The sequence below is a fragment of the Rhinopithecus bieti genome, unplaced genomic scaffold (assembly GCF_001698545.2).
Source record: "Rhinopithecus bieti isolate Rb0 unplaced genomic scaffold, ASM169854v2 scaffold_15435, whole genome shotgun sequence".
In the NCBI taxonomy this organism is placed as follows: domain Eukaryota; kingdom Metazoa; phylum Chordata; class Mammalia; order Primates; family Cercopithecidae; genus Rhinopithecus; species Rhinopithecus bieti.
In genome coordinates, this window is record NW_016808088.1 from 1 (window position 1) to 9776 (window position 9776).

General features: G+C 42.0%; 1 pseudogene; it reads right to left on the reverse strand.

Moving 5' to 3' along the window:
- Positions 1–3506: 3506 nt before the first annotated feature.
- LOC108537782 (E3 ubiquitin-protein ligase UHRF1 pseudogene) lies at positions 3507–4963 on the reverse strand (annotated as a pseudogene).
- Between the last annotated feature and the right edge of the window lie 4813 nt (positions 4964–9776).

Here is a 9776-nt window from a genome sequence, read left to right on the forward strand (position 1 = left end):
AAATGTTTGGTAGAATTCACCAGTGAAGCCATCTAGTCCTGGACTCTTTTTGTTGTCAGGGGGTTTCTGATTGATAACTCAAAATGTTATCTGTTATTGATTTGTTCATATTTTTCATTTCTTCATTATTAAGTTTTGGTAATATGTATGTTTATAGGAATTCATTGATTTTGTCTAACTTTTGCAGTTTGTTGGCATAGAGTTTACAGTAGTCTCTTGTGATCATTTTTCATCTGATTTCATTTATTTGATTCTTTTTTCTTAGTATGCCTAGCTAAGTGTTTATCAATTTTGTTTATTTTTTCAAAAAAATCTTTTCATTTTGTTGAAAATGGAGGATGGAGGGATGGGACAGTTAAAAACTACCTATTTGGTACTGTGCTGACTACCTTGGTGATAGAATCCATACTCCAAACTTCAGCATCCTGCAATATTCCCATGTAACATATTTGTACATGTGTGCCTTGTATCTAAATGAAAAATTGAAATTAAAACAAGTCCATTCAAACTTTTAAGAATATGTTTTAGAGTATACTGAAGTCTCCTGTATACATTAGGAAAATAATATGACTAATTATTTTGCAATGATTATAATTCAAACAGATATGCCTTGATTCCTTGTCATCTTTTGCTCTCACCAAAATGTAAGCCCCTTCAATTACCTATACTTTTTGCTGTTTCTTCTCCCCTCACCCTAATGCCCACTGATTCTCTCCATTCCAAAATATTTCACACTGTCTTGTGGTGCCTCATTCCTCGGTTAAAAATGCAAATAATCATTAACTAATCACTGAACATGGTCTCCAACTGTTCTCTTAAATAAAGCTTGGCCGTCCCTTGTAGATACTACTGTCCCAGAACTCTTTCTGGTGGTGGTTGCTCATTCTCCCTAATTCCACAAACACCATGATTACAAGGTGTTTTTGGTCACATTTTCTCTCAGTGCTTCATTTGAATATAAGTCCATCTCTATGTTTAAAAACTCCTCTTTCTTTGAAGTTTCTGTCATTTGGTAAGCTGTACTCTTGCTTAATTGTTCATATTTAGCAACAACTTTGCCCCTTATCTTCAATCATTGAAGACTGTGGTAGCTAGCTCAGTCCTATTGCCCAGCCAACATCAATGGTGACTTCATTATTTATGTGGAAAGTAATTTTAATACCTCATAATCTTGGTTCTTGGACCTCCTCAACTTCAGTGATTTTCATTTACCACTCACATGGTTATAGAATACAACTTGGCTTTTCAACCTTTGTTTTTAAGCTATATGTCATTATCTCTTGTCTGTCATTGCCTTCTTATACTTGCCTCCTTTCTATCCAGTATAGACTACTAAAAGCATAACTGCTATCACACCCTTACCAATACTTTCAAATTTCCAGCCACTTTATTCTAAGTCTCTGGCAAAATAAAACCCAGATAAATGCACTGTCTTTTTTATTATAATATCCACACTAATGAACACCACTGGAAATTCTCAGATAAAATTTAGTCTTGGTCTTTAACAACTGGCCCTATGAACTGGCTTGCAAACTTGCTTCCTTAGCTTAGCTGTAATATCCTTTACTTTAGACCTCTGATGTTGTTGGGTGTTAACTTACAATCCATTCATCATTTCTCATTTATATAAATACACAGTCCCAAAAAGAGATACTACTGTAACTGGTCACATTTAAGGTCATTAACTGGGCCATTTTCTTTTTTGTGTGTGAAAAACTTTTATTCTGAGAATCTAAAATCTGGACAAAGAGTATTGGACTTCAGAAAAAGCCTACACAAAATTGTCTCATTTCTTCCCTAATACATTGTCAATCTAAGAATAAAGAGGTGAAAAAAAACCTTTAAAAATAACATTGCTTCAGTTTGTCTGCAGGTGCGTGATTTAAAATATCCCTGTTCTATTGAGGTACAGGCTGCAAACTTTGGTAAAATTGGAAAAATTAACAAACCCTTTCAAAATAAATACAAAAACAAAAACAACACTGAACCTTAACGTTATATCTTTCTCAGTACATATATAGTAACTACAAAAAAAAAAAAAAAAAATCNAATGATCTGTAAGACTCAAACTGTTCCCAAGCACCCACTCAGTGTCAGGAAGAACTTAATGATTGCAGTTTCTAGAATTTGTTTGGCATTTTCAATAATTCAGTGCTCACCACAGGAATGTTGTCTTTAGAGAGAAGGAGTGAACCAAAGGCACTTGAACTTGGCTTCCTGTGTTGGCATCCATCCGTGGCCAGCTTCTTCGGACAGCATCAGCCACATGCCTGTCCCCACATGGAGCAGAGTCCTGTTGAGGCCACTTCTGCATGGCCCCAACACTATGCTTGCAGGGGCAGAGGAGTTTTCAAGTGGATCTCAAACACCAAGAGTCTGGTGGGGGATGGCTTTGAGGGAAAGGTTTGAACTGGGCCAAGATGTTTCCTCTTTTCCTTGCAACAATTTCAACAGACAGCTAGACCACATCATGCCATGGGCCACCACAGAGACCCATCTCGTTGGACTTTAGATGATAAAATGCTGTCAGATAGATGCTTGCTCTGACCTTGGGGGCCAAACCCATGAACACAAAAGAAGGACTGTTCCCTCCCCCACTTCTTAGAGATGGTGGCATCAACTTCTGAGAACCTGACATCAGAATAATGAACAGTCTCCACGCCACATAGTTTCTGATTCCATCTTTAAAAAGTCTTATGTTGTGCACACGTATGTGTATTGCGGTACTATTCACAATAGCAAAAACTTGGAACCAACCCAAATGTCCATCAATCACAGACTGGATTAAGAAAATATGGCACATATACACCATGGAATACTATGCAGCCATAAGAAAGGATGAGTTCATGTCCTTTGTAGGGACATAGATGCAGCTGGAAACCATCATTCTCAGCAAACTATGGCAAGAACAGAAAACCAAACACCACATGTTCTCACTCATAGGTGGGAATTGAACAATGAGAACACTTGAACACAGGAAGGGGAACATCACACACCGGGGCCTGTTGTGGGGTGTGGGGAGCAGGGAGGGATAGCATTAGGAGATATACCTAATGTAAATGATGAGTTAATGGGTGCAGCACACCAACATGGCACATGTATAGGTATGTAACAAACCTGCACATTTTGCACATGTACCCTAGAACTTAAAGTATAATAAAAAAGAAAAAGAAAAAGAAAAAAGAAAGAAATAAAAGCATAGTTTATAGAATAAAAATTGTCAAAAAAATTCTTATGTTTTGTCAATAAATTGCAGGCTTTTATGTTTACAAAAAAATAACAAAATACTGAGAAGTCCAACTTTTAGCCAGAATACATAAATTCCTGAAAGTGTATGAAAATGTATAGATTGGAAAATTAAAAATAAAAAAAGGAAAACAAACCTTTATAGGGAAGGAAGGAAACACTACATGTTTAAGTTAAGCCCACAAAGAACAACATCAGGGCCGATGAAAGAGCCCTCCCACACGTTTTAAGCAAAACGCCTGTGGAGAAGTGCTTGGAGATCACCGGCCATTGCCGTAGCCAAGCAAGAGCTGGTTGAGGATGGTCTGCAGGGGCTGGTTCACCTGCATGGCATAGCTCCAGCCCAGGTCATAGCGACAGGCAGGGCAGCTTAGCACCTGTGCCCGGAAGGATCTATCCAGGCAGTCCTTGCATACCTTACGCTGGCACACTGTTGCAATGGGCCAGAACACCAGCTCCTGACAGCAGATACACTGGAGCGTCTCCTCCACTTTACTCAGGAACATCTGATACGGGCTGCTGCTCGCTGACTGGCCCTCGACCGAAGCTAGGACCTCATTCCACAGTTTGGCATTGCTCTTGTCCTCTCTGATGAGGCAGCTCTGTTGGGCCGTGAGGCTGTAGGGCTCCACTTTAGTTTTCTTGGATGTCCGGTGAGGAGACGCGGCCCTGTGGCCACCTCCTGCCTACTTCTGCTTCCACTTTCCCTTGCTTGCCCTGGGGCCTGCAAAGCCCTCCTCCTGCTGCTCCTCCTCCTCCCTCTTGCTGTTCTTCTCCCGCTCTCGGTAGACCAGGGCTTCCAGGTGGCCTTAGTCAGCCCCAGCTGACTTGATCCATTCCTTCCCCTCCTTCGTCCAGGGGCCAGAGTCGTCGTCGTCCCTCTGCAGGAGGTAGTGCCACGGGAGAAACCTGGACTTCCCCTTCTCGGGCCACTACTTCACCACCTGCTAGATGCAGTCATAGCAGTTGCCCTTGGCGGGGGCGTACTTCCTGTTCTTACCACCCTTGATGCTGCACACCACCATAACAGGTTTTCCCGACTGCCAGTCCTTGGCCTCAACCCCTTCTTGGTCATTAATGAGAGTAAAGCAGTTGAGAGCCAGCGCCCTGTTGGTGTTGGTGAGTTTCTGATCACAAGACTGTTCCACGGTCCTCTTGTTGCAAGAAAGATCTCAACCATCACTACCCGTGTATCTGAAAAAATTCTCCTTGTCCCCATCGTCCTTGTTGCCCCTGTCCAGGGCCAGGGAGTACGACCCGTAGTTGCTCCGGCCGTGAAAGCCAGCCACGTGGGGCCGATGAACCCCAGACTAGCTGACCTGGACTCAGAACCGCCACATGGTGCCCACGGGGATCCCTGGGATGGATCCGTAGTGGTTGGACAGGAGGATGGTGCACTCTTTGGTGGGGCCCACACACGCAATGCCCTTGCCCCAGTCCCGCTTTGAGGACAACGTGGCTGAGGCCATCTACACCTTCTTGCTCTCTCTCAGCCTCTCCCCTGCCAGCACCACCTTGCTGGTGTGATTCCTGCACTTGGGCAGTACCACTCCTCCTCGCTGGGAATGCTGCTGAGGGGCGGGCGCAGGCAGTAGATGTGGAAGGTCATGTCACATTTGTCACACATGAACTGCTTCTCCGGGTCTTGCTGGCCCCTGCACAGGTGGCAGGCGCAGACCCAGCAGAGTCTATTCACCTCATCCTTGCAGTGTTTGCAGGATGGGATATTCGTGGAGGTAAATGAGAGTATTGGGTTCGACCCCATGATTAAACTGGACATTTAACTAACATAGAAACATAATTCTCATAGTTCATTTTGAGACAACACTTAGAGAGTTAGGTTTTAGAAACAAGATCAACTAACAATTCAGTCACATTTGTGATTGTTTCTTATGTTACTCTAAAAACTTTGTGGACTGATGTTGTTTTATTCTAAAGAAAGATCCGGGGTATCATGACTGAAGCATCATTTAATATAATCATCAAAGTACCTTCTATCTAATATGCACAGAAGCTACCATAGACCGTAGACACTTTCCTGAGACTCCCTATTCTACCACTTTGTCCCTCATTCTCATAAAATAATATCACTTCTTATTTCACCAATTTAGAACTGGCTATATACTTTTCAGGACACAGTGAAAAATGGAAATGCATGTAAGGAGTGGGGAATTCAATCTCTCTTTCTCTTTTCACAGCCTGCAGCTTCCACCCAATGTGAATAGCGAACCCCCAAGGCATTGCAAGTTTCACACGAGAAGATGTTTGGTACACAGAAAGGCAAGAGGCCTACCACTTGCTCATTGTGCCATAGCACTGCCAGACTATGGGAAGGATGACCTCTGTCTTGCCCTGTCCAAAAGTATTGTGACCATGAACTCAACTACAAATGTTATCTATGATCCTATCCAGTCCTCTGCCAGGGTTGAAAGGCAATGCAGCCTGATCACTGTCTAAGGCAGATGATGACAGTGGTTGAAAGATACAGTCAGGAGGGAGGAGGATACCTGAAACCTATGGAAGCAGGGGCAGAAAGCTGGCAGCTTAGAACTCATCCTAGGGAGGTGGTAAGGTTGACAAGAGGCCAGGCTACACTTGAGCTGAAATCTCAAGCTTAAAATGTAACATAAATTCAAAGATAAAATTGTTAAGAATTTCAATATAGCAACCTTAACCATGCTACTTGATTGGTTTCACCCTCGTGAAGCCAGGCCTGGACCAGGAACATAGACAACATCAGATTTAAGTTCCTTCAAATTTCACTTTTTCACTAATTTACCAAAACCCATATCATTCTCGCTTTCTTACCTTATATAACATGAAAAAATATCATATTCTAATGCATAAAGTCAATAGTTTTACCTCAGTTCTAAAGCCCATCTTCTCCTTCATTCTAATCAAACTTCCTCCATCAGTTATCCCATCTTTATCCCTTATATTTAATTTAATAACTTGACATTTTCCTATAATTACTCCTTCTTCCTGTCCTTAAAAATCAAACATGTTGGCAGAGTTCGATATACTCACTCTCTGTACAGATAATCTTCTAGTCATTTATTATAACTAAAATGAAATGCAATCTAGCTTATTGCTAAAGTATTCCCCTGAATCTGCTTTCACTAAATCCCCAGTGACATTTTTGTTTCTAATGGTTTATCAAGCAGAGAAGAAAGGCAAGAGGTAGACACATGCCAAAAACATGAGATAATAGGTATATAAAGGCATAGTACCATGAAAAAGCATGGCACTTCTGAAACAGTTCAAAATGGTTTCAGTGTTAGTTGCATTACATACTATGTCACTTTTGATCTTCTGCTAAGAGATTCCAAGAGAGAATTAATTATATAAGAGATTAATTCTGGAAAATATCTTTGAATAATTAAAAAAAAAAAGAGGGAGCAGGAATAGGTACGAAGAACCTTCAGTCTGCAATGCAGCACTGACATCTGTGAAAGAAAAGAGGGAAGAAGGAATTAGTGGGTTGAAAAAGATTCAGAGTACATTAAAGAAAGTCTTGGTCATGCCTAATGGGAGTCCCTGAGCAAAGATTACTTGGTAGAGAAGTCCTGAATCAAGAAGAAATGGCCTGACTCTGGTACCTCCACTATGCTCACTTATTTGCTGGAGACTTTCCAGAGGGAAAATGGCCTTTGCAAAGCACCACAGCGGATCTGAATTTGTGGCAGTTTTTTGGTCAACCATTCTCTCTGCAGCAGGTTCTCTTGAAGGGAGAATCTGAATAGCACACTTCCATGGATGCCACAGTCCACCATCTGTACTTTACTGCACAGATGCACTTCTCGATACAAATTTATATAGCAGCTCCTCCAAAGGTTTCTTGAACCTCTCTTCTTGGTGAGACAATTAGATGAGGGAAGCTAGTGGGACAAACTAGAGCATCTGTCTCAGGGCTGCAACTGGTTTTCATCCTTTCCCTCCTCCACTACTCATTCTGAACTGCCCTCATCCTTAATTCTCATCTCAACAGGTCTTGGGACTTCACTGATGGTGTGAATCAAAACTTCATGCCTGAAGATTCTAAGCCCCTAGTAATCACATCCCACTCAAGTAGGGATTGCTGCATGTGTCCATTCACAGTTACAGTGGAGCAAGGAAATACCAAGAGAAACTCTAATAGATCATCTGGATTTCAACTATAATTCTCCCTGCCCCCACTGTGTGAGAGTAGTCCTACTTCCTCACTCCTGCAATCAGGGTGAATTACCCCTGTTAAAAATAATAGCTTTTCTTCCACCCTGCTATTCTCTGAACACAAGGAGTCCAAAGTGTCTTGGTAGCAGCTGTAGATTATAACTTATTGGCACACAGCAAAAGTGTGCCCACTTTATAGTTTCTGTCTCTCTACAAACCCCAAAGTTGCAGTGACAGAAAATACAAAGTCTCCCAGAGGGACATTAGAAGTGACAATAAGTGAGGCCACTGCTGATTCTACTCTTTGGTTCCTGAACCCATGTATTCTTTCTACTGAGGACACAGCGCACAAACGAGTCTCCTGTTTAGCATTTTGTTTTGTTTTGTTTTGGTTGGTTGTTTTCTGACACCATCTTAGTCGGTTCAGGCTGCCGTGACAGAATACCATAGACTGAGTGGCTTAAACAACAAATATTTATTTTTCAGAGTCCTGAAGCGAGAAGTCTGAGATCAAGGTGTCACCATTGTCAGGTTCTTGGTGAGGGTTCTCCCTTTGTTAACAGACAGTTGCCTTCTCACTGTGTCTTTACATGTCAAAGAGAGAAACCTCTGGTCCCTTCATTTCTTTAAAAGAGCACTAATCTACTCAGGGGACATCCACCCTCATGTCTTAGTCAAACCCTAATTACTATCAAAGGCCCTGCCTCCAAAGACCATTACATTGGGGATTAAGGTTTCAGCATATAAATTTTGAGAGGAGACAGCGATTGAGTCCATAGCAGACACTGCATACATTGTCATTCTAGAAAATTCTCAATTCTCGGGGGGCAAAAACTGAAAAATTCCCCTTTTGAAAACTGGGTAGAAGACAGGGATGCCCTCTCTCACCATCCGTATTTTCAACATGAGTGTTGGAAGTTCTGGCTAGGCCGGGCTAATCAGGCAAGAGAAAGAAATCAAGGGTATTCAGTCAGGGAAAAGAAGAAGTCACAAAGTTGTCCTGCTTTGCAGATGACATGATTGTACATTTAGGAGAAACCCATCGTCGTCGCAGACCCAAAATCTCCTTAAGCTGATACAGCGCAAGCTTCAGCAATAGGTCTCAGGATACAAAAATTTAGATGTGCGAAAAATCACAGAGCATTTCTTAACACAGTAACAGACAAGCAGAGAGGGAAGTCAGGAATGGAACGCTTCCATTCACAATGCCTTCAAGTAGAATAAAATACCTAGGGAATCCGAACTTACAAGGCGATGTAGAAGGGACCTCTTCAAGGAGACACTACAAACCGCACCTGCCTCAGTGAAATCAGAAGGACCAACACAAACTGGAAACAGAACCCTACCCATGCTCGATGGATAGAAGAATCAATATCCCATGGAAAATGGCCCATACTGCCCAAGGTGTATTATAGATTCAATGCCATCCCATCAAGCTACCAATGAGTTGGGTGGCGGTGTTCTCACAGAATTGGAAAAAAGCTGCTTTAACAGTTCATAATGGAACCAAAAAGGCCCGCATTCCAAGACAGATCCTAATTCAAGAAGGACGCAAAAGTGGAGGCATCGACGTACCTGACTTCAAAGCTCATACTACAAGGCTACAGTACCAAAACAGCATGCGTACTGCGCTACCAAAACAGAGCTATAGACCAACTGGAACAGAACAGTCCTCAGGATTATAATACCACCACACCTCTACCAGCCACTCTGTATCTCTTGGGACGAAACCTGAGGAGAAAACAAGAAAGGGCGGGAAAGGATTCCCTATTTAATAAAACTGCCGTGCTGGGAAAATTGGCTAGCCCATACAGTAGAAAGCTGAAACTGGATCCGTTTCCTTACTCCTTATACGAAGATCAATTCAAGTATGGATTAGAGACTTAATGTCTAGACCTAATCCATAAAAACCCTAGAAGAGAAGATCTAGGTCGTACCATTTCAGGCAAATAGGAATGGGGCAAGCGACTTCATGTCGTAAAACACCAAAGCAACGGCCAGCAAAAGCCAAAATTGACAAATGCGGAATCTAACTTAAACTAAAGAGCTTCACTGCCACAGCAAAAGCAAACTACCGTCAGAGTGAACAGGCAACCTACAGAATGGGGAGAAGAGGAAAATTTTTGCAATGCTCAACTCATCTGACAAGGGCTGAATATGCCAGAAGTCTACAAGAACCTCAAACAAATTATACAAGAAAAAAACAACAAACCCCATCAAAAAGTGGGGAAAGGGATACTGACCAGACATTTCTAAAACAGAAGACATTCATACAGGCCAACAGCACACATGAAAAAATGCTCATCATCACTCGCCATCAGAGAATGCAAATCAAAAACCACAATGACGATACCACTCACACCAGCTAGAATGGCAAA